At 37.8% G+C, this 22,032-nt stretch overlaps 2 protein-coding genes and 2 non-coding genes across 4 annotated transcripts in view; 2 read left to right on the top strand and 2 right to left on the bottom strand.

The window, feature by feature from the left end:
• LOC142346191 (uncharacterized) overlaps positions 1 to 22,032 on the top strand; it is a 332,292-nt gene that overhangs the window by 40,006 nt on the left and 270,254 nt on the right. The window lies entirely within an intron of this gene.
• LOC142345352 (ribosome assembly protein METTL17, mitochondrial-like) overlaps positions 1 to 22,032 on the top strand; it is a 225,150-nt gene that overhangs the window by 27,533 nt on the left and 175,585 nt on the right. The gene's annotated exons all lie outside the window — the stretch shown is intronic.
• Trnay-gua (transfer RNA tyrosine (anticodon GUA)) lies at positions 18,746 to 18,817 on the bottom strand. Its single transcript has one exon. It is a non-coding gene; the product is annotated as a tRNA-Tyr (tRNA).
• Positions 21,724 to 21,795, bottom strand: Trnad-guc (transfer RNA aspartic acid (anticodon GUC)). Its single transcript has one exon. It is a non-coding gene; the product is annotated as a tRNA-Asp (tRNA).

Here is a 22,032-nt window from a genome sequence, read left to right as displayed (position 1 = left end):
TGCGTCTTCTGTAATAAGGTTTGCTAAGTTTTGTTTTTGTAGTTTTTTTATTTGTCTAGAATGCCCCTTTTTTCGAGCTTGAGACTTAAGTTCTTTGTAAGCGGACCAGATCCGATTTAGCGAAGTTCATCAAAAAGTTTTTACTGTCTGGGAATCGAATCCCGGTCTTCTAAGTGACAGTCTGGGATACTAACCACTATACTGACAGAGATGGTAGCTGCAATACTTATCTACAAAGTGACTCAAGACTATTGCTTAAATGGCGATTATTTTCACTTTGTTCGCCATCAGCGCGAATTGTGATTTTTCCAGATCATATTTGCTTTGAGTTATGCCGCTGTAATTGAGAAAGGAGGCAATCAGAGAGCACAATGCGTTTTTTGTAATAATGTTTTTAAAGTGTTGTTTTCGTTGTTTTTTTATTTGTCTAGGATGCTCTTTCTTCTCGCGTTGGATTTTTAATTTTTCGTGAGCGGACGGACTAGATCTGATTTAGCCAAGGTCATCAAAAAGTTCTCTTTGTCGGGGAATTGACACGCGATATTCAGCGTGACAGTATGGGATAATCACCACTATACTAACAGAGATGGTACCTGCAATACTTATCTCCAAAGGGACTCAAAGAAGAATGCATTAATGGGAATTATTTTCACTGTTCGCCAACAGCCCGAATTATGATTTTTCCAGAACAGATATTTGCTTTGAGTTGTGTCGCTGTAATTGAGAAAGAAGCCAATCAGAGAGCATATTGCGTTTTTTGTCATAATGTTCTTAAAGTGTTGTTTTCGTTGTTTCTTATTTGTCAAAGCTGCTCTCTCTTCTCGCGTTGGATTTTTACTTTTTCGTAAGCGGACGGACTAGATCCGAATTAGCCAAAGGTGATCAGAAAGTTCTCTGTCGGGGAATTGAACTGCGGTATTCAGAGTTACAATCTGGGCACTCACCACTTTAATAACAGAGATGGTATCTGCAATTCTTATCTTCAAAGTGACTCAAGAAGAATGCTTTTATGGCAATCGTTTTCACTTTTTTTCGATAAGTGCCGAATTATGTTTTTCCATCACAGATATTTGTTTTGAGTTGTCTTGCTGTAATTGAGAAATGAGGCAATTAGAGAGCATATTGCGTTTTTTGTAATAACATTTTTAAAGTGTTGTTTTCGTTGTTTTTTTTGTCTAAGATGCCCTTTCGTTTCGCGTCGGATTTTTACTTTTTCGTAAGCGGACGGACTAGATACGAATTAGCCAAGGTCGTCAAAAAGTTCTCTCTTTCGTGGAATTGAACCGCGGTCTTCAGAGTGACAGTCTGGGGATACTTCCCACCATACTAACAGAGGTGGTAACTGTTTGTCTTATCTCCAAAGTGACTCAAGATTAATGCTTTTATGGCAACTATTTTCATTTTGTTCACCAACGGCTGAATTGTGATTTTTCCTTAACAGATTTTTGCTTTGAGTTGTGTCACTGTAGTTGAGAAATGAAACGATTATAGAGCATTTTGCGTCTTCTGTAATAAGGTTTGCTAAGTTTTGGTTTTGTAGTTTTTTATTTGTCTAGAATGCCCCTTTTTTCGAGCTTGAGACTTTAGTTCTTTGTAAGCGGACCAGATCCGATTTAGCAAAGTTAATCAAAAAGTTTTTACTGTCGGGGAATCGAATCCCGGTCTTCTAAGTGACAGTCTGGGATACTAACCACTATACTGACAGCGATAATAGCTGCAAAATTTATCTACAAAGTGACTCAAGACTATTGCTTAAATGGCGATTATTTTCACTTTGTTCGCCATCAGCGAGAATTATGATTTTTCCAGAACAGATATTTGCTTTGAGTTATGTCGCTGTAATTGAGAAAGGAGGCAATCAGAGAGCATATTGCGTTTTTTATCATAATGTTCTTAAAGTGTTGTTTTCGTTGTTTTTTATTTGTCAAAGCTGCTCTCTCTTCTCACGTTGGATTTTTACTTTTTCGGTAAGCGGACGGTCTAGATCCGAATTAGAAAAGGTCATCAAAAAGTTCTCTCTGTCGGGTAACTGGACCGCGGTGTTCAGAGTGACGGTCTGGGGATACTTCCCACCATAACAGAGGTGTTAACTGTTTGTCTTATCTCCGAAGTGACTCAAGATTAATGCTTTTCTGGCGATTATTTTCACTTTGTTCGCCAACAGCTGAATTATGATTTTCCCATAAGAGATATTTGCTTTGAGTTGTGTCGCTGTAGTTGAGAAATGAGTCGATTATGGGCGTTTTGCGCCTTCTGTAATAAGGTTTGCAAAGTGTTGTTTTCTTTGTTTTTTATTTGTCTAGAATGCCCTTTTTTTCGAGCTTGAGATTTTAGTTCATTGTAAGCGGACCAGATCGGATTTAGCGATGTTCCTCAAAAAGTTCTCGCTGTCGGGGTATCGAATCCCGGTCTCCTAAGTGATAGTTGGGGATACTCACCACTATACTAAGAGAGATGGTAGCTGCAATATTTATCTCCAAAGTGACTGAAGAAGAATGCTTTAATGGCAATTATTTTCAGTTTGTTCGCCAACAGCGCGAATTATGATTTTTCCAGAACAGATTTTTGCTCTGAGTTGTGTCCCTGTAACTGAGAAAGGAGGTAATCAGAGAGCATATTGCGTTTTTGTAACAACGTTTTTAAAGTGTTGTTTTCGTTGTTTTTTGTTTGTCTAAGATGCCCTTTCGTCTCGCGTCGGATTTTTACTTTTTGGCAAGCGGAGGAACTAGATCTGAATTATCCAAGGTCATCAAAAAGGTCTCTCTGTCGCGGAATTGAACCGCGGTCTGCAGAGTGACAGTCTGGTGATACTCCCCACCATACTAACAGAGGTGGTAACTGTTTGTCTTATCTCCAAAGTGACTCAAGAAGAATGTTTTTTTTTGGCAATTATTTCCACTTTGCTCGCCAACAGACGAATTGTGTTTTTCCATCACAGATGTGTTTTGTTAGTGCAATTGAGTAATGAGTCGATTAGTGAGCATTTTGCGTCTTCTGTAATAAGGTTTTCAACGTGTTGTTTTTGTTGTATTTCATTTGTCTAGATTGCCCTTTTTTCGAGCTTAAGATTTTAGTTCTTTGTAAGCGGACCAGACCTGATTTAGAGAAGTGCATCAAAAAAGTTCTCTCTTTCGGGAAATCGAACCCCGGTCTCCAGAGTGACCGTCTGGGATACTCTCTACTATATTAACTGAGATGGAATCTGCAATTCTTATCTCCAAGGTGTCGCAAGAAGAATGTTTTTATGGCATTTATTTTCACTTTGTTCGCCAAGAGCTCAATTTTTTTCCGTTACAGATATTTGTTTTGAGTTTTCTTGCTGCAATTGAGTAATGAGTCGATTAGTGATAATTTTGCGTCTTTTGTAATAAGGTTTGCAAAATGTTTTTGTTGTTCTTAATTAGTCTAGATTGCCCCCTTTTTTCGAGCTTAAGATTTTAGTTCTTTGTATGCGGACCAGATTAAGCGAAGTTCATCAAAAAGTTCTGTCTGTCGGGCAATTGAACCGCGGTCTGCAGAGCCGATTAGTGAGCATTTTGCGTCTTCTGTAATAACGTCTGGGATATTGACCAGTACAAAAACAGAGATGGTATCTGCAGTTCTTATCTCCAAAGTGTCTCCGAAGAATGCTTTTATGGAAATTATTTTCACTTTGTTCACCAAGAGCTGAATTATATTTTTCCATTGCAGATGTTTGTTTTGAGTTTTGTTGCTGCAATTGAGTATTGAGGCGATTAGTGAGCATTTTGCGTATTCTGTATTAAGATTCGCAAAGTGTTGTTTTCGTTGTTTTTTATTTGTCTGGATTGCTCCTTTTTTCGAGCCTAAGATTTTAGTTCTTTTTAAGCGGACCCGATCTGATTTAGCGAAGTTCATCAAAAAAGTTCTCTCTGTTGTGGAATCGAACCCCGGTCTCCTGAGTGACAGTCTGGGATACTCACCACTTCACTAGCAGAGATGGTAGCTGCTATTCTTATCTCCAAAGTCACTCCAGAAGAATGGTTTTCAGCAAATTTTTTCACTTTGTTCTCCAACGGCCGAAGTATTTTTTTCCATCTCACTTATTTTCATATTGAGTGGTGTTGCTTCAATTGAGTAATGAGTCGATTAGTGAGCGGTTTGAGTCTCCTTTAATAGGGTATTTAACTTGTTGTTTTCGTTGTTTTTTTATTTGTCTAGATTGGCCCTTTTTTCGGGCTTAAGATTTTAGTTCTTTGTAAACGGACCAGACCCGATTTAGCGAAGTTCATCAAAAAAGTTCTCTTTGTCGGGTTATCGAACCGCGGTCTCCAGAGTTACAGTCTGGGATACTCACCACTATACTAACACAGAGGGTATCTTCAATTCTTATCTCCAAAGTGTCTCCGAAGAATGCTTTTATGGCAATTATTTTCACTTTGTTCGCCAAGAGCCGAAGTTTGTTTTTCCATCACAGATATTTGTTTTGAGTTTTGTTGCTTCAATTGAAAAATGAATCGATATGTGAGCATTTTGCGTCTTCTCTTTTTCGAGCTTCAGATTTTAGTTCTTCGTAAGCGGACACGATCCGATTTAGCGAATTCCATCAAAAAGTTCTCTCTGTCGGGATATCAAACCGCGATCTCCAATGTGACAGTCTGCGATATTGACCAGTACAAAAACATAGATTGTATCTGCAATTCTTATCTCCAAAATGTCTCCGAATGCTTTTATGGCAATTATTTTCACTTTGTTCGCCAAGAGCCGAATTATGTTTTTCCGTTGCAGATATTTGTTTTGAGTTTTGTAGCTGCAATTGAGTAATGAGGCGATTAGTGAGCATTTTGCCTATTCTGTATTAAGATTTACAAAGTGTTGTTTTCGTTGTTTTTTATTTGTCTATATTGCTCCTTTTTTCGAGCCTAAGTTTTTAGTTATTTTTAAGCGGACCCGATCCGATTTAGCGAAGTTCATCAAAAAAGTTCTCTCTGTTGTGGAATCGAACCCCGGTATCCTGAGTGACAGTCTGGGAAACTCACCACTATACTAACAGAGATGGTATCTGCTATTCTTATCTCCAAAGTCACTCCAGAAGAATGGTTTTATAGCAAATTTTTTCACTTTGTTCGCCAACAGCCGAAGTTTGTTTTTCCATCACAGATATTTGTTTTGAGTTTTGTTGCTTCAATTGAGTAATGAGTCGAATAGTGAGCGGTTTGCGTCTCCTGTAATAAGGTTTTTAACTTGTGGTTTCGTTGTTTTTTTATTTGTCTAGATTGGGCCTTTTTTCGGGCTTAAGATTTTAGTTCTTTGTAAACGGACCAGATCCGATTTAGCGAAGTTCATCAAAAAAGTTCTCTCTGTCGGGGTATCAAACCGCGGTCTCCAGAGTGAGAGTCTGTGATATTCACCACCACAATAACAGAGATGGTATCTGCAATTCTTTTCTCCAAAGTGTCTCAAGAAGAATGCTTTTATGGCAATTATTTTCACTTTGTTCGCCAAGAGCCGAATTATGTTTTTCCATTGCAGATGTTTGTTTTGAGTTTTGTCGCTCCAATTGAGTAATGAGTCGATTTGTGAGCATTTTGCGTCTTCTGTTTTTCGAGCTTCAGATTTTAGTTCTTCGTAAGCGGACACGATCCGATTTAGCGAATTCCATCAAAAAGTTCTCTCTGTCGGGATATCAAACCGCGATCTCCAATGTGACAGTCTGCGATATTGACCAGTACAAAAACATAGATTGTATCTGCAATTCTTATCTCCAAAATGTCTCCGAAGAATGCTTTTATGGCAATTATTTTCACTTTGTTCGCCAAGAGCCGAATTATGTATTTCCATTACAGATATTTGTCTTGAGATTTGTTGATGCAATTGTGTTATGGGTCGATTAGTGAGCATTTTTGCGTCTTCTGGAATAAAATTTTCAACCTGTTGTTTTTTGTTGTTTATTATTTGTCTAGATTGCCTCTTTTTTCGAGCTTACGATTTTAGTTCTTTGTAAGCGAACCAGATCCGATTTAGCGAATTTCATCAAAGAAGTTCTCTCTGTCGGGGAATCGACCCTCGGTTTCCAAAGTGACAGTCTGGGATACTCACCACTATACTATTAGAGATGGTATCTTCAATTCTTATCGCCAAAGTGTCTCCGAAGAATGCTTTTATGGCAATTATTTTCACTTTTTTCGCCAAGAGCCGAAGTTTGTTTTTCCTTCACAGATATTCGTTTTAAGTTTTGATGCATCAAGTGAGTAATGAGTCGATTTGTGAGCATTTTGCGTCTTCTGTTTTTCGAGCTTCAGATTTTAGTTCTTCGTAAGCGGACACGATCCGATTTAGCGAATTCCATCAAAAAGTTCTCTCTGTCGAGGTATCAAACCGCGATCTCCAGTGTGACAGTCTGGTATATTGACCTGTACAAAAGCAGAGATGGTATCTGCAATTCTTATCTCCAAAGTGTCTCCGAAGAATGCTTTTATGGCAATTATTTTCAATTTGTTCGCCAAGAGCCGAATTATGTTTTTCCGTTGCAGATATTTGTTTTGAGTTTTGTTGCTGCAATTGAGTAATGAGTCGATTAGTGAGCATTTTGCGTATTCTGTATTAAGATTTGCAAAGTGTTGTTTTCGTTGTTTTTTATTTGTCTAGATTGCTACTTTTTTCGAGCCTAAGATTTTATTTATTTTTAAGCGGACCCGATCCGATTTAGCGAATTTCCTCAAAAAAGTTCTCCCTGTCGGGAATCAAACCCCGGTCTCCAGAGTTACAGTCTGGGAAACTCACCACTATACTAACAGAGATGGTAGCTGCTATTCTTATCTCCAAAGTCACTCCAGAAGAATGGTTTTATAGCAATTTTTTTTACTTCGTTCGCCAACAGCCGAAGTATGTTTTTCCATCACAGATATTTGTTTTGAGTTTTTTTGCTTCAATCGAGTAATGAGTCGTTTAGTGAGCATTTCGCGTCTTCTGTAAAAAGGTTTTCAACGTGTCGTTTTCGTTGTTTTTCATTTGTCTAAGTTGTCCCTTTTTTTGAGCTTAAGATTTTATTTCTTTGTAAGTGGACCTGATCCGATTTAGCGAAGTTCATCAAAAATTTTCTCTCTGTCGGGGTATCAAACCGCGGTCTCCAGGGTGACAGTCTGGGATACTCACCACTATACTAACAGAGATGGTATCTTCAATTCTTGTCTCCAAAGTGTCTCAAGAAGAATGCTTTTACGGCAAATATTTTCACTTTGTTCGCCAAGAGCCGAATTATGATTTTTCATTACAGATATTTGTTTTCGGTTTTGTTGCTGCAATTGAGTAATGAGTCGATTAGTGAGCATTTTGCGTATTCTGTATTAAGATTTGCAAAGTGTTGTTTTCGTTGTTTTTTATTTGTCTAGATTGCTACTTTTTTCGAGCCTAAGATTTTAATTATTTTTAAGCGGACCCGATCCGATTTAGCGAAGTTCATCAAAAAAGTTCTCTCTGTTGTGGAATCGAACCCCGGTATCCTGAGTGACAGTCTGGGAAACTCACCACTATACTAACAGAGATGGTATCTGCTATTCTTATCTCCAAAGTCACTCGAGAAGAATGGTTTTATAGCAAATTTTTTTACTTCTTTCGCCAACAGCCGAAGTATGTTTTTCCATCACAGATATTTGTTTTGAGTTTTTTTGCTTCAATCGAGTAATGACTCGTTTAGTGAGCATTTCGCGTCTTCTGTAAAAAGGTTTTCAACGTGTTGTTTTCGTTGTTTTTTATTTGTCTAGATTGGCCCTTTTTTCGAGCTTAAGATTTCAGTTCTTTGTATGCGGACCCGATCTGATTTAGCGAAGTTCATCAAAAAAGTTCTCTCTGTTGTGGAATCGAACCCCGGTCTCCTGAGTGACAGTCTGGGATACTCACCACTTCACTAGCAGAGATGGTATCTGCTATTCTTATCTCCAAAGTCACTCGAGAAGAATGGTTTTATAGCAAATTTTTTTACTTCGTTCGCCAACAGCCGAAGTATGTTTTTCCATCACAGATATTTGTTTTGAGTTTTTTTGCTTCAATCGAGTAATGACTCGTTTAGTGAGCATTTCGCGTCTTCTGTAAAAAGGTTTTCAACGTGTTGTTTTCGTTGTTTTTTATTTGTCTAGATTGGCCCTTTTTTCGAGCTTAAGATTTCAGTTCTTTGTATGCGGACCCGATCCGATTTAGCGAAGTTCATCAAAAAAGTTCTCTCTGTTGTGGAATCGAACCCCGGTATCCTGAGTGACAGTCTGGGATACTCACCACTATACTAACAGAGATGGTATCTTCAATTCTTATCGCCAAATTGTCTCCGAAGAATGCTTTTATGGCAATTATTTTCACTTTTTTCGCCAAGAGCCGAAGTTTGTTTTTCCTTCACAGATATTCGTTTTAAGTTTTGATGCATCAAGTGAGTAATGAGTCGATTTGTGAGCATTTTGCGTCTTCTGTTTTTCGAGCTTCAGATTTTAGTTCTTCGTAAGCGGACACGATCCGATTTAGCGAATTCCATCAAAAAGTTCTCTCTGTCGAGGTATCAAACCGCGATCTCCAGTGTGACAGTCTGGTATATTGACCTGTACAAAAGCAGAGATGGTATCTGCAATTCTTATCTCCAAAGTGTCTCCGAAGAATGCTTTTATGGCAATTATTTTCAATTTGTTCGCCAAGAGCCGAATTATGTTTTTCCGTTGCAGATATTTGTTTTGAGTTTTGTTGCTGCAATTGAGTAATGAGTCGATTAGTGAGCATTTTGCGTATTCTGTATTAAGATTTGCAAAGTGTTGTTTTCGTTGTTTTTTATTTGTCTAGATTGCTACTTTTTTCGAGCCTAAGATTTTATTTATTTTTAAGCGGACCCGATCCGATTTAGCGAATTTCCTCAAAAAAGTTCTCCCTGTCGGGAATCAAACCCCGGTCTCCAGAGTTACAGTCTGGGAAACTCACCACTATACTAACAGAGATGGTAGCTGCTATTCTTATCTCCAAAGTCACTCCAGAAGAATGGTTTTATAGCAATTTTTTTTACTTCGTTCGCCAACAGCCGAAGTATGTTTTTCCATCACAGATATTTGTTTTGAGTTTTTTTGCTTCAATCGAGTAATGAGTCGTTTAGTGAGCATTTCGCGTCTTCTGTAAAAAGGTTTTCAACGTGTCGTTTTCGTTGTTTTTCATTTGTCTAAGTTGTCCCTTTTTTTGAGCTTAAGATTTTATTTCTTTGTAAGTGGACCTGATCCGATTTAGCGAAGTTCATCAAAAATTTTCTCTCTGTCGGGGTATCAAACCGCGGTCTCCAGGGTGACAGTCTGGGATACTCACCACTATACTAACAGAGATGGTATCTTCAATTCTTGTCTCCAAAGTGTCTCAAGAAGAATGCTTTTACGGCAAATATTTTCACTTTGTTCGCCAAGAGCCGAATTATGATTTTTCATTACAGATATTTGTTTTCGGTTTTGTTGCTGCAATTGAGTAATGAGTCGATTAGTGAGCATTTTGCGTATTCTGTATTAAGATTTGCAAAGTGTTGTTTTCGTTGTTTTTTATTTGTCTAGATTGCTACTTTTTTCGAGCCTAAGATTTTAATTATTTTTAAGCGGACCCGATCCGATTTAGCGAAGTTCATCAAAAAAGTTCTCTCTGTTGTGGAATCGAACCCCGGTATCCTGAGTGACAGTCTGGGAAACTCACCACTATACTAACAGAGATGGTATCTGCTATTCTTATCTCCAAAGTCACTCGAGAAGAATGGTTTTATAGCAAATTTTTTTACTTCGTTCGCCAACAGCCGAAGTATGTTTTTCCATCACAGATATTTGTTTTGAGTTTTTTTGCTTCAATCGAGTAATGACTCGTTTAGTGAGCATTTCGCGTCTTCTGTAAAAAGGTTTTCAACGTGTTGTTTTCGTTGTTTTTTATTTGTCTAGATTGGCCCTTTTTTCGAGCTTAAGATTTCAGTTCTTTGTATGCGGAACCGATCCGATTTGGCGAAGTTCATCAAAAAAGTCCTCTCTGTCGGGGAATCGAACCCCGGTCTCCAGAGTGACTGGCTAAGCTACTCTCCACTATACTAACAGAGATGGTTTTTAATATTCTTATCTCCAATGTGACTCCAGAAGAAAAGTTATATCGCAAATTTTTTCACTTTGTTCGCCAACAGCCGAATTATGTTTTTCCATCACAGATATTTGTTTTGAGTTTTGTTGCTTCAATTGAGTTATGAGTCTTTTTGTGAGCATTTTGCGTCTTCTGTAAAAAGGTTTTCAACGTCTTGTTTTCGTTGTCTCTTGTTTGTCTAGATTTTGCTTTTTTCTAGCTTTAGATTTTAGTTCTTTGTCAGCGGACTGGATCCGATGTAGCCAAGGTCATCAAAAAGTTCTCTCTGTCGGGCAATTGATCCCCGGTCTCCAGAGTGACAGTCTGGGATACTCTCCACTATACTAACAGAGATTGTATCTGCTATTCTTATCTCAAATGTGACTCCAGAAGAATAGTTTTATAGCAAATTTTTTCTTTTTGTTCGCCAACAGCCGAATTATGTTTTTCCATCACAGATATTTGTTTTGAGTTTTTTTGCTTCAATCGAGTAATGAGTCGTTTAGTGAGCATTTCGCGTCTTCTGTAAAAAGAAGACGTGTCGTTTTCGACGTGTCGTTTTTTCAACGTGTCGTTTTCGTTGTTTTTTATTTGTCTAAGTTGTCCCTTTTTTTGAGCTTAAGATTTTATTTCTTTGTAAGTGGACCTGATCCGATTTAGCGAAGTTCATCAAAAATTTTCTCTCTGTCGGGGTATCAAACCGCGGTCTCCAGGGTGACAGTCTGGGATACTCACCACTATACTAACAGAGATGGTATCTTCAATTCTTATCTCCAAAGTGTCTCAAGAAGAAGCTTTTACGGCAAATATTTTCACTTTGTTCGCCAAGAGCCGAATTATGATTTTTCATTACAGATATTTGTTTTCGGTTTTGTTGCTGCAATTGTGTAACGAGTCGATTAGTGAGCATTTTGCGTATTCTGTATTAAGATTTGCAAAGTGTTGTTTTCGTTGTTTTTTATTTGTCTAGATTGCTACTTTTTTCGAGCCTAAGATTTTATTTATTTTTAAGCGGACCCGATCCGATTTAGCGAAGTTCATCAAAAAAGTTCTCTCTGTTGTGGAATCGAACCCCGGTATCCTGAGTGACAGTCACTCCAGAAGAATGGTTTTATAGCAAATTTTTTTACTTCGTTCGCCAACAGCCGAAGTTTGTTTTTCCATCACAGATATTTGTTTTGAGTTTTTTTGCTTCAATCGAGTAATGACTTGTTTAGTGAGCATTTCGCGTCTTCTGTAAAAAGGTTTTCAACGTGTTGTTTTCGTTGTTTTTTATTTGTCTAGATTGGCCCTTTTTTCGAGCTTAAGATTTCAGTTCTTTGTATGCGGAACCGATCCGATTTGGCGAAGTTCATCAAAAAAGTCCTTTCTGTCGGGGAATCCAACCCCGGTCTCCAGAGTGACTGGCTAAGCTACTCTCCACTATACTAACAGAGATGGTTTTTACTATTCTTATCTCCAATGTGACTCCAGAAGAAAAGTTATATCGCAAATTTTTTCACTTTGTTCGCCAACAGCCGAATTATGTTTTTCCATCACAGATATTTGTTTTGAGTTTTGTTGCTTCAATTGAGTAATGAGTCTTTTTGTGAGCATTTTGCGTCTTCTGTAAATAGGTTTTCAACGTGTTGTTTTCGTTGTCTCTTGTTTGTCTAGATTTTGCTTTTTTCTAGCTTTAGATTTTAGTTCTTTGTCAGCGGACTGGATCCGATGTAGCCAAGGTCATCAAAAAGTTCTCTCTGTCGGGCAATTGATCCCCGGTCTCCAGAGTGACAGTCTGGGATACTCTCCACTATACTAACAGAGATTGTATCTGCTATTCTTATCTCAAATGTGACTCCAGAAGAATAGTTTTATAGCAAATTTTTTCTTTTTGTTCGCCAACAGCCGAATTATGTTTTTCCATCACAGATATTTGTTTTGAGTTTTATTGCTGCAATTGAGTAATGAGTCGATTAGTGAGCGGTTTGCTTCTTCTGTAATAAGGTTTTCAGCGTGTTGTTTTCGTTGTTTTTTATTTGTCTAGATTGACCCTTTTATCGAGCTTAAGGTTTTAGTTCTTTGTAGGCGAACCAGATCCGATTTAGCAAATTTCCTCTAAAAAGTGCTCTCTGTCGGGGAATCGCACCCCGGTCTCCAGAGTGACAGTCTGGGATACTCTCCACTACACTAACAGAGATGGTATCTGCTATTCTTATATCCAATTTGACTCCAGAAGAATAGTTCTATAGCAAATTTTGTCACTTTGTTCGCCAACAGCCGAAACATGTTTTTCCATCACAGATATTTGTTTTGAGTTTTATTGCTGCAATTGAGTAATGAGTCGATTAGTGAGCAGTTTGCTTCTTCTGTAATAAGGTTTTCAGCGTGTTGTTTTCGTTGTTTTTTATTTGTCTAGATTGACCCTTTTATCGAGCTTAAGGTTTTAGTTCTTTGTCGGCGAACCAGATCCGATTTAGCAAATTTCATCTAAAAAGTGCTCTCTGTCGTTGCATCAAACCCCGGTCTCCAGAGTGACAGTCTAAGCTACTCTCCATTATACTAACAGAGATGGTTTTTGCTATTCTTATCTCCAATGTGACTCCAGAAGAAAAGTTATATCGCAAATTTTTTCACTTTGTTCGCCAACAGCCGATTGTTTTTCCATCACAGATATTTGTTTTGAGTTTTGTTGCTTCAATTGAGTAATGAGTCTTTTAGTGAGCATTTTGCGTATTCTGTAAAAAGGTTTTCAACGTGTTGTTTTCGTTGTCTCTTGTTTGTCTAGATTTTGCTTTTTTCTAGCTTTAGATTTTAGTTCTTTGTCAACGGACTGGATCCGATGTAGCCAAGGTCATCAAAAAGTTCTCTCTGTCGGGCAATCGATCCCCGGTCTCCAGAGTGACAGTCTGGGATACTCTCCACTATACTAACAGAGATTGTATCTGCTATTCTTATCTCCAATGTGACTCCAGAAGAATAGTTTTATAGCAAATTTTTTCTTTTTGTTCGCCAACAGCCGAATTATGTTTTTCCATCACAGATATTTGTTTTGAGTTTTATTGCTGCAATTGAGTAATGAGTCGTTTAGTGAGCAGTTTGCTTCTTCTGTAATAAGGTTTTCAGCGTGTTGTTTTCGTTGTTTTTTATTTGTCTAGATTGACCCTTTTATCGAGCTTAAGGTTTTAGTTCTTTGTAGGCGAACCAGATCCGATTTAGCAAATTTCATCTAAAAAGTGCTCTCTGTCGTTGCATCAAACCCCGGTCTCCAGAGTGACAGTCTAAGCTACTCTCCATTATACTAACAGAGATGGTTTTTGCTATTCTTATCTCCAATGTGACTCCAGAAGAAAAGTTATATAGCAAATTTTTCACTTTGTTCGCCAACAGCCGAATTATGTTTTTCCATCACAGATATTTGTTTTGAGTTTTGCTACTTCAATTGAGTAATGAGTCTTTTAGTGAGCATTTTGCGTATTCTGTAAAAAGGTTTTCAACGTGTTGTTTTCGTTGTCTCTTGCTTGTCTAGATTTTGCTTTTTTCTAGCTTTAGATTTTAGTTCTTTGTCAACGGACTGGATCCGATGTAGCCAAGGTCATCAAAAAGTTCTCTCTGTCGGGCAATCGATCCCCGGTCTCAAGAGTGACAGTCTGGGATACTCTCCACTATACTAACAGAGATTGTATCTGCTATTCTTATCTCCAATGTGACTCCAGAAGAATAGTTTTATAGCAAATTTTTTCTTTTTGTTCGCCAACAGCCGAATTATGTTTTTCCATCACAGATATTTGTTTTGAGTTTTATTGCTGCAATTGAGTAATGAGTCGATTAGTGAGCAGTTTGCTTCTTCTGTGATAAGGTTTTCAGCGTGTTGTTTTCGTTGTTTTTTATTTGTCTAGATTGACGCTTTTTTCGAGCTTAAGGTTTTAGTTCTTTGTAGGCGAACCAGATCCGATTTATCGCAATTCGTCAAAAAAGTTTTCTCTGTCGGGGAATGGAACCGCGGTCTCCAGAGTGATAGTCTGGGATTCTCACCACTATACTAACATTGATGGTGTCTACTATTCTTATCTCCAAAGTGTCTCAAGAAGAATGCTTTTATGGCAATTATTTTCACTTTGCTCGCCAAGAGGCGAATTATGTTTTTCCATTGCAGATAATTGTTTTGAGTTTTGTTGCTGCAAATGCGTAATGAGTCGATTAGTGAGTATTTTGCGTCTTCTGTAATAAGGTTTGCAAAGTGTTGTTTTCGTTGTTTTTTATTTGTCTGGAGTGCCACTTTTTTCGAGCTTAAGGTCTTAGTTTTCTGTAAGCGGACCAGACCCGATTTAGCGAAGTTCATCAAAAAACTTCTCTTTGTCCGGGAATCGAACACGGGTCTCAAGAGTGACAGTCTGGGATACTCACCACCATACTAACCGAGATGGTATCAACAATTTTTATCTCCAAAGTGTCTCAAGAAGAATGCTTTCATGGCAATTCTGTTCACTTTGTTCGCCAAGCGCCTAATTATTTTTTTCCATTACTGATATTTGTTTCGAGTTTTGTCGCTGCAATTGAGTAATGAGTCGGTTTGTGAGCTTTTTGCGTCCTCTGTAATAAGGTTTTCTACGTGTTGTTTTCGTTGTTTTTTATTTGCCTAGATTGCCCTTTTTTCGAGCTTAAGATTTTAGTTTTTTGTAAGCGAACCAGATCCGATTTAGCGAAGTTCATCAAAAAAGTTCTCTCTCGGGGAATCGGACCACCGTTTCCAGAGTGACAGTCTGCTATACTAACCACTATACTAACCTAGATGGTAGCTGCTATACTTATCTCCAAAGTGTCCCAAGAAAAATGTTTTTATGGCAATTAATTTCACTTTGTTCACCAAGAGCCGAATTATGCATTTCCATTACAGATATTTGTCTTGAGATTTGTTGATGCAATTGCGTAATCAGTCGATTAGTTAGCATTTTTGCGTCTTCTGGAATTAGGTTTTCAACCTGTTGTTTTTGTTGTTTATTATTTGTCTAGATTGCCTCTTTTTTCGAGCTTACGATTTTAGTTCTTTGTAAGCGAACCAGATCCGATTTAGCGAATTTCCTCAAAAAATTCTCCCTGTCGGGAATCAAACCCCGGTCTCCAGAGTTACAGTCTGGGATACTCACCACTATACTAACAGAGATGGTGTCTGCTATTCTTATCTCCAAAGTGACTTCAGAAGAATGGTTTTATAGCAAATTTTTTCACTTTGTTCGCCAAGAGCCGAAATATCTTTTTCCATTACAGATATTTGTTTGGCGTTTTGTTGCTGCAATTGAGTAATGAGTCAATTAGTGAGCATTTTGCGTCTTCTGTAATAAGGTTTGCAAAGTGTTTGTTTTTGTTGTTTTTTATTTGTCTATATTGCCCCTTTTTTCTAGCTTAAGATTGTAGTTCTTTGTAAGCGATTTAGCGAAGTTCATCAAAAAACTTCTCTCTGTCGGGGAATCAAACCCGGGTCTCCAGATTGACAGTCTGCAATACTCACCACTATACTAACAGAGATGGTATCTGCTATTCTTATCTCCAAAATGACTTCAGAAGAATCCTTTTATGGCAATTATTTTCACTTTGTTCACCAAGCGCCGAATTATGTTTTTCCATTACAGGTTTTTGTGTTGAGTTTTGTTGCTGCATTTGAGTAATGAGTCGATCAGTGAGCACTTTGCATCTTTTCTAATAAGCTTTTCAACGTGGTGTTTTCGTTGTTGTTTATTTGTCTAGATTGACGCTTTTTTCGAGCTTAAGGTTTTAGTTCTTTGTAGGCGAACCAGATCCGATTTATCGCAATTCGTCAAAAAAGTTTTCTCTGTCGGGGAATGGAACCGCGGTCTCCAGAGTGACAGTCTGGGATTCTCACCACTATACTAACATAGATGGTGTCTACTATTCTTATCTCCAAAGTGTCTCAAGAAGAATGCTTTTATGGCAATTATTTTCACTTTGCTCGCCAAGAGGCGAATTATGTTTTTCCATTGCAGATATTTGTTTTGAGTTTTGTTGCTGCAAATGCGTAATGAGTCGATTAGTGAGTATTTTGCGTCTTCTGTAATAAGGTTTGCAAAGTGTTGTTTTCGTTGTTTTTTATTTGTCTGGAGTGCCACTTTTTTCGAGCTTAAGGTCTTAGTTTTCTGTAAGCGGACCAGACCCGATTTAGCGAAGTTCATCAAAAAACTTCTCTCTGTCCGGGAATCGAACACGGGTCTCTAGAGTGACAGTCTGGGATACTCACCACCATACTAACCGAGATGATATCTGCAATTTTTATCTCCAAAGTGTCTCAAGAAGAATGCTTTCATGGCAATTCTGTTCACTTTGTTCGCCAAGCGCCTAATTATTTTTTTCCATTACAGATATTTGTTTCGAGTTATGTCGCTGCAATTGAGTAATGAGTCGGTTTGTGAGCTTTTTGCGTCCTCTGTAATAAGGTTTTCTACGTGTTGTTTTCGTTGTTTTTTTTTTATTTGCCAAGATTGCCCTTTTTTCGAGCTTAAGATTTTAGTTTTTTGTAAGCGAACCAGATCCGATTTAGCGAAGTTCATCAAAAAAGTTCTCTCTCGGGGAATCGAACAACCGTTTCCAGAGTGACAGTCTGCTATACTAACCACTATACTAACAGAGATGGTATCTGCTATACTTATCTCCAAAGTGTCCCAAGAAAAATGTTTTTATGGCAATTAATTTCACTTTGTTCACCAAGAGCCGAATTATGCATTTCCATTACAGATATTTTTCTTGAGATTTGTTGATGCAATTGTGTAATGAGTCGATTAGTTAGCATTTTTGCGTCTTCTGGAATTAGGTTTTCAACCTGTTGTTTTTGTTGTTTATTATTTGTCTAGATTGCCTCTTTTTTCGAGCTTACGATTTTAGTTCTTTGTAAGCGAACCAGATCCGATTTAGCGAATTTCCTCAAAAAAGTTCTCCCTGTCGGGAATCAAACCCCGGTCTCCAGAGTTACAGTCTGGGATACTCACCACTATACTAACAGAGATGGTGTCTGCTATTCTTATCTCCAAAGTGACTTCAGAAGAATCCTTTTATGGCAATTATTTTCACTTTGTTCACCAAGGGCCGAATTTTGTTGCTGCAATTGAGTAATGAGTCGATCAGTGAGCACTTTGCATCTTCTGTAATAAGGTTTGCAAAGTGTTTGTTTTTGTTGTTTTTTATTTGTCTATATTGCCCCTTTTTCTAGCTTAAGATTGTAGTTCTTTGTAAGCGATTTAGCGAAGTTCATCAAAAAACCCGGGTCTCCAGATTGACAGTCTGCAATACTCACCAATATACTAACAGAGATGGTATCTGCTATTCTTATCTCCAAAGTGACTTCAGAAGAATCCTTTTATGGCAATTATTTTCACTTTGTTCACCAAGCGCCGAATTTTGTTGCTGCAATTGAGTAATGAGTCGATCAGTGAGCACTTTGCATCTTCTCTAATAAGCTTTTCAACGTGGTGTTTTCGTTGTTGTTTATTTGTCTAGATTGCCCCTTTTTTCGAGCTTAAGATTTTAGCTGTTTCAAAGCGGACCAGATCCGATTGAGCGAAATTCATCAAAAAGGTTCTCTCTCTGTGGGGGATTCGTACTTTGCTCTCCAGAGTGACAGTTTGGGATACTAACCACTATACTAACAGAGATGGTATGTGCAATTTTCATCTCCAAAGTGTCTCAAGAAGATTGTTTTTATGGCAATTGTTTTCCCTTTGTTCGCCAAGCGCCGAATTATGTTTTTCTATTATAGCATTTGTTTTGAGTTTTGTTGCTGCAATTGAGTAATGAGTCGATTAGTGAGCATTTTGCGTCTTCTGTAATAAGGTTTTCAACGTGTTGTTTTCGTTGTTTTTTATTTGTCTAAATTGTCCCTTTTTCCGAGCTTAAGATTTTAGTCTTTGTAAGCGGACCAAATCCGATTTAGCGAAGTTCATCAAAAAAGTTTTCTCTGTCGGGGTATCAGACCACGGTCTCCAGAGTGACAGTCAGGGATACTCACCACTATACTAATAGAGATGGTATCTGCAATTTTTATCTCCAAATTGTCTCAAGAAGAATGCTTTTATGGCAATTACTTTCATTTTGTTCGCCTAGCGCCTATTTATGTTTTTCCTTTACAGGTATTTGTTTTGAGTTTTGTTGCTGCAATTGAGTAATGAGTCGATTAGTGAGCTTTTGCGTCTGCTCTAATGAGCTTTTTAACGTGGTGTTTTCGTTATTTTTTATTTGTCTAGATTGCCCCTTTTTTCGAGCTTAAGATTTTAGCTCTTTCAAAGCGGACCAGATCCGATTTAGCGAAATTCATCAAAAAGGTTCTCTCTCTGTGGTGGATTCGTACTTTGCTCTCCAGAGTGACAGTCTGGGATACTAACCACTATACTAACAGAGATGGTATATGCAATTTTCATCTCAAAAGTGTCTCAAGAAGAATGTTTTTATGGCAATTGTTTTCCCTTTGTTCGCCAAGCGCCGAATTATGTTTTTCTATTACAGGCATTTGTTTTGAGTTTTGTTGCTGCAATTGAGTAATGAGTCGATTAGTGAGCTTTTTGCGTCTGCTCTAATGAGCTTTTTAACGTGGTGTTTTCGTTGTTTTTCGTTTGTCTAGATTGCCCCTGCTTTAGAGCTTAAGATTTTAGTTCTTTGTAAGCGAACCAGAACCGATTTAGCGAATTTCATTAAAAAAGTTTTCTCTGTCGGGGAATCGAACCCCGGTCTCCAGAGTTACAGTCTGGGATACTCACCACTATACTAACAGAGATAGTATCTGCAATTTTTATCTCCAAAGTGTCTCAAGAAGAATGCTTTCATGGCAATTCTTTTCAATTTGTTCGCCAAGCGCCTAATTATGTTTTTCCATTACAGGCATTTGTTTTGAGTTTTGTTGCTGCAATTGAATAATGAGTCGATTAGTGAGCATTTTACGTCTTCTGTAATAAGGTGTTCAACCTGTTGTTTTCGTTGTTTTTTATTTGTCTAGATTGCCCCTTTTTTCGAGCTTAAGATTTTAGCTCTTTCAAAGCGGACCAGATCCGATTTAGCGAAATTCATCAAAAAGGATCTCTCTCTGTGGTGGATTCGTACTTTGCTCTCCAGAGTGACAGTCTGGGATACTAACCACTATACTAACAGAGATGGTATATGCAATTTTTATCTCCAAATTGTCTCAAGAAGAATGCTTTTATGGCAATTATTTTCATTTTGTTCGCCAAGCGCCTATTTATGTTTTTCCTTTACAGGTGTTTGTTTTAAGTTTTGTTGCTGCAATTGAGTAATGAGTCGATTAGTGAGCTTTTTGCGTCTGCTCTAATGAGCTTTTAAACGTGGTGTTTTCGTTGTTTTTCGTTTGTCTAGATTGCCCCTGCTTTAGAGCTTAAGATTTTAGTTCTTTGTAAGCGAACCAGATCCGATTTAGCGAATTTCATAAAAAAAGTTTTCTCTGTCGGGGAATCAAATCCATGTCTCCGGAGTGACAGTCTGGGATACTCACCACTATACTAACAGAGATAGTATCTGCAATTTTTATCTCCAAAGTGTCTCAAGAAGAATGCTTTCATGGCAATTCTTTTCACTTTGTTCGCCAAGCACCGAACCATGTTTTTCCTTTACAGGCATTTGTTTTGAGTTTTGTTGCTGCAATTGAATAATGAGTCGATTAGTGAGCATTTTACGTCTTCTGTAATAAGGTGTTCAACCTGTTGTTTTCGTTGTTTTTTATTTGTCTAGATTGCCCCTTTTTTCGAGCTTAAGATTTTAGCTCTCTCAAAGCGGACCAGATCCGATTTAGCGAAATTCATCAAAAAGGATCTCTCTGTGGTGGATTCGTACTTTGCTCTCCAGAGTGACAGTCTGGGATACTAACCACTATACTAACAGAGATGGTATATGCAATTTTCATCTCCAAAGTGTCTCAAGAAGAATGTTTTTATGGCAATTGTTTTCCCTTTGTTCACCAAGCGCCGAATTATGTTTTTCTATTACAGGCATTTGTTTTGAGTTTTGTTGCTGCAATTGAATAATGAGTCGATTAGTGAGCATTTTACGTCTTCTGTAATAAGGTGTTCAACCTGTTGTTTTCGTTGTTTTTTATTTGTCTAGATTGCCCCTTTTTTCGAGCTTAAGATTTTAGCTCTCTCAAAGCGGACCAGATCCGATTTAGCGAAGTTCATCAAAAAGGATCTCTCTGTGGTGGATTCGTACTTTGCTCTCCAGAGTGACAGTCTGGGATACTAACCACTATACTAACAGAGATGGTATATGCAATTTTCATCTCCAAAGTGTCTCAAGAAGAATGTTTTTATGGCAATTGTTTTCCCTTTGTTCACCAAGCGCCGAATTATGTTTTTCTATTACAGGCATTTGTTTTGAGTTTTGTTGCTGCAATTGAGTAATGAGTCGGTTAGTGAGCATTTTGCGTCTTCTGTAATAAGGTTTTCAACGTGTTGTTTTCGTTGTTTTTTATTTGTCTAAATTGTCCCTTTTTCCGAGCTTAAGATTTTAGTTTTTTGTAAGCGGACCAGATCCGATTTAGCGAAGTTCATCAAAAAAGTTTTCTCTGTCGGGGTATCAGACCACGGTCTCCAGAGTGACAGTCAGGGATACTCACCACTATACTAATAGAGATGGTATCTGCAATTTTTATCTCCAAAATGTCTCAAGAAGAATGCTTTTATGGCAATTATCTTCATATTGTTCGCCAAGCGCCTATTTATGTTTTTCCTTTACAGGTAATTGTTTTAAGTTTTGTTGCTGCAATTGAATAATGAGTCGATTAGTGAGCATTTTACGTCTTCTGTAATAAGGTGTTCAACCTGTTGTTTTCGTTGTTTTTTAATTGTCTAAATTGTCCTTTTTTTCGAGCTTAAGATTTTAGTTCTTTGTAAGCAGACCAGATCTGATTTAGCGAAGTTCATTAAAAAAGTTCTCTCTGTCGGGGAATCAAATCCAGGTCTCCGGAGTGACAGTCTGGGATACTCACCACTATACTAACAGAGATAGTATCTGCAATTTTTATCTCCAAAGTGTCTCAAGAAGAATGCTTTCATGGCAATTCTTTTCACTTTGTTCGCCAAGCGCCTAATTATGTTTTTCCATTACAGGTATTTGTTTTGAGTTTTGTTGCTGCAATTGAATAATGAGTCGATTAGTGAGCATTTTACGTCTTCTGTAATAAGGTGTTCAACCTGTTGTTTTCGTTGTTTTTTAATTGTCTAAATTGTCCTTTTTTTCGAGCTTAAGATTTTAGTTCTTTGTAAGCAGACCAGATCTGATTTAGCGAAGTTCATCAAAAAACTTTGCTCTGTCGGGGTATCAAACCGCGGTCTCCAGAGTGACAGTCCGCGATACTCGCCACTATACTAACAGACATGGTATATGCAAATTTTATCTGCAAAGTGTCTCAAGAAAAATGCTTTTATGGCAATTATTTTCATTTTGTTCGCCAAGCGCCGATTTATGTTTTTCCTTTACAGGTATTTGTTTTGAGTTTTGGTGCTGCAATTGAGTAATGAGTCGATTAGTGAGCTTTTTGCGTCTCCTCTAATAAGCTTTTCAGCGTGGTGTTTTCGTTGTTTTTTTATTTGTCTAAGTTGTCCCTGTTTTCGAGCTTAAGATTTAAGTTTTTGTAAGCGGACCAGATCCGATTTAGCGGATTTCATCGAAAAAGTTCTCTCTGTCGGGGTATCAAACCCCGGTCTCCAGAGTGACAGTCTGGGATACTCACCACTATACCAACAGAGATGGCATCTGCAATTCTCATCTCCAAAGTGTCTCAAGAAGAATGCTTTTATGGCAAATATTTTCACCTTGTTCGCCAAGCGCCGAATTATGTTTTCCCATTACAGGTATTTGTTTTGAGTGTTGTTGCTGCAATTGAGTAATGAGTCGATTAGTGAGCATTTTGCGTCTTCTGTAATGAGGTTTTCAACGTGCTTTTTCGTTATTTTTTATTTGTCTAAATTGTCCTTTTTTCGAGCT

Source organism: Convolutriloba macropyga, chromosome 9, assembly GCF_964194025.1.
Source record: "Convolutriloba macropyga chromosome 9, txConMacr16.3, whole genome shotgun sequence".
Classification (NCBI taxonomy): domain Eukaryota; kingdom Metazoa; phylum Xenacoelomorpha; order Acoela; family Convolutidae; genus Convolutriloba; species Convolutriloba macropyga.
Note: the sequence above shows the minus strand (reverse complement) of the source record. Positions and strands in the feature narration are given on the sequence as shown.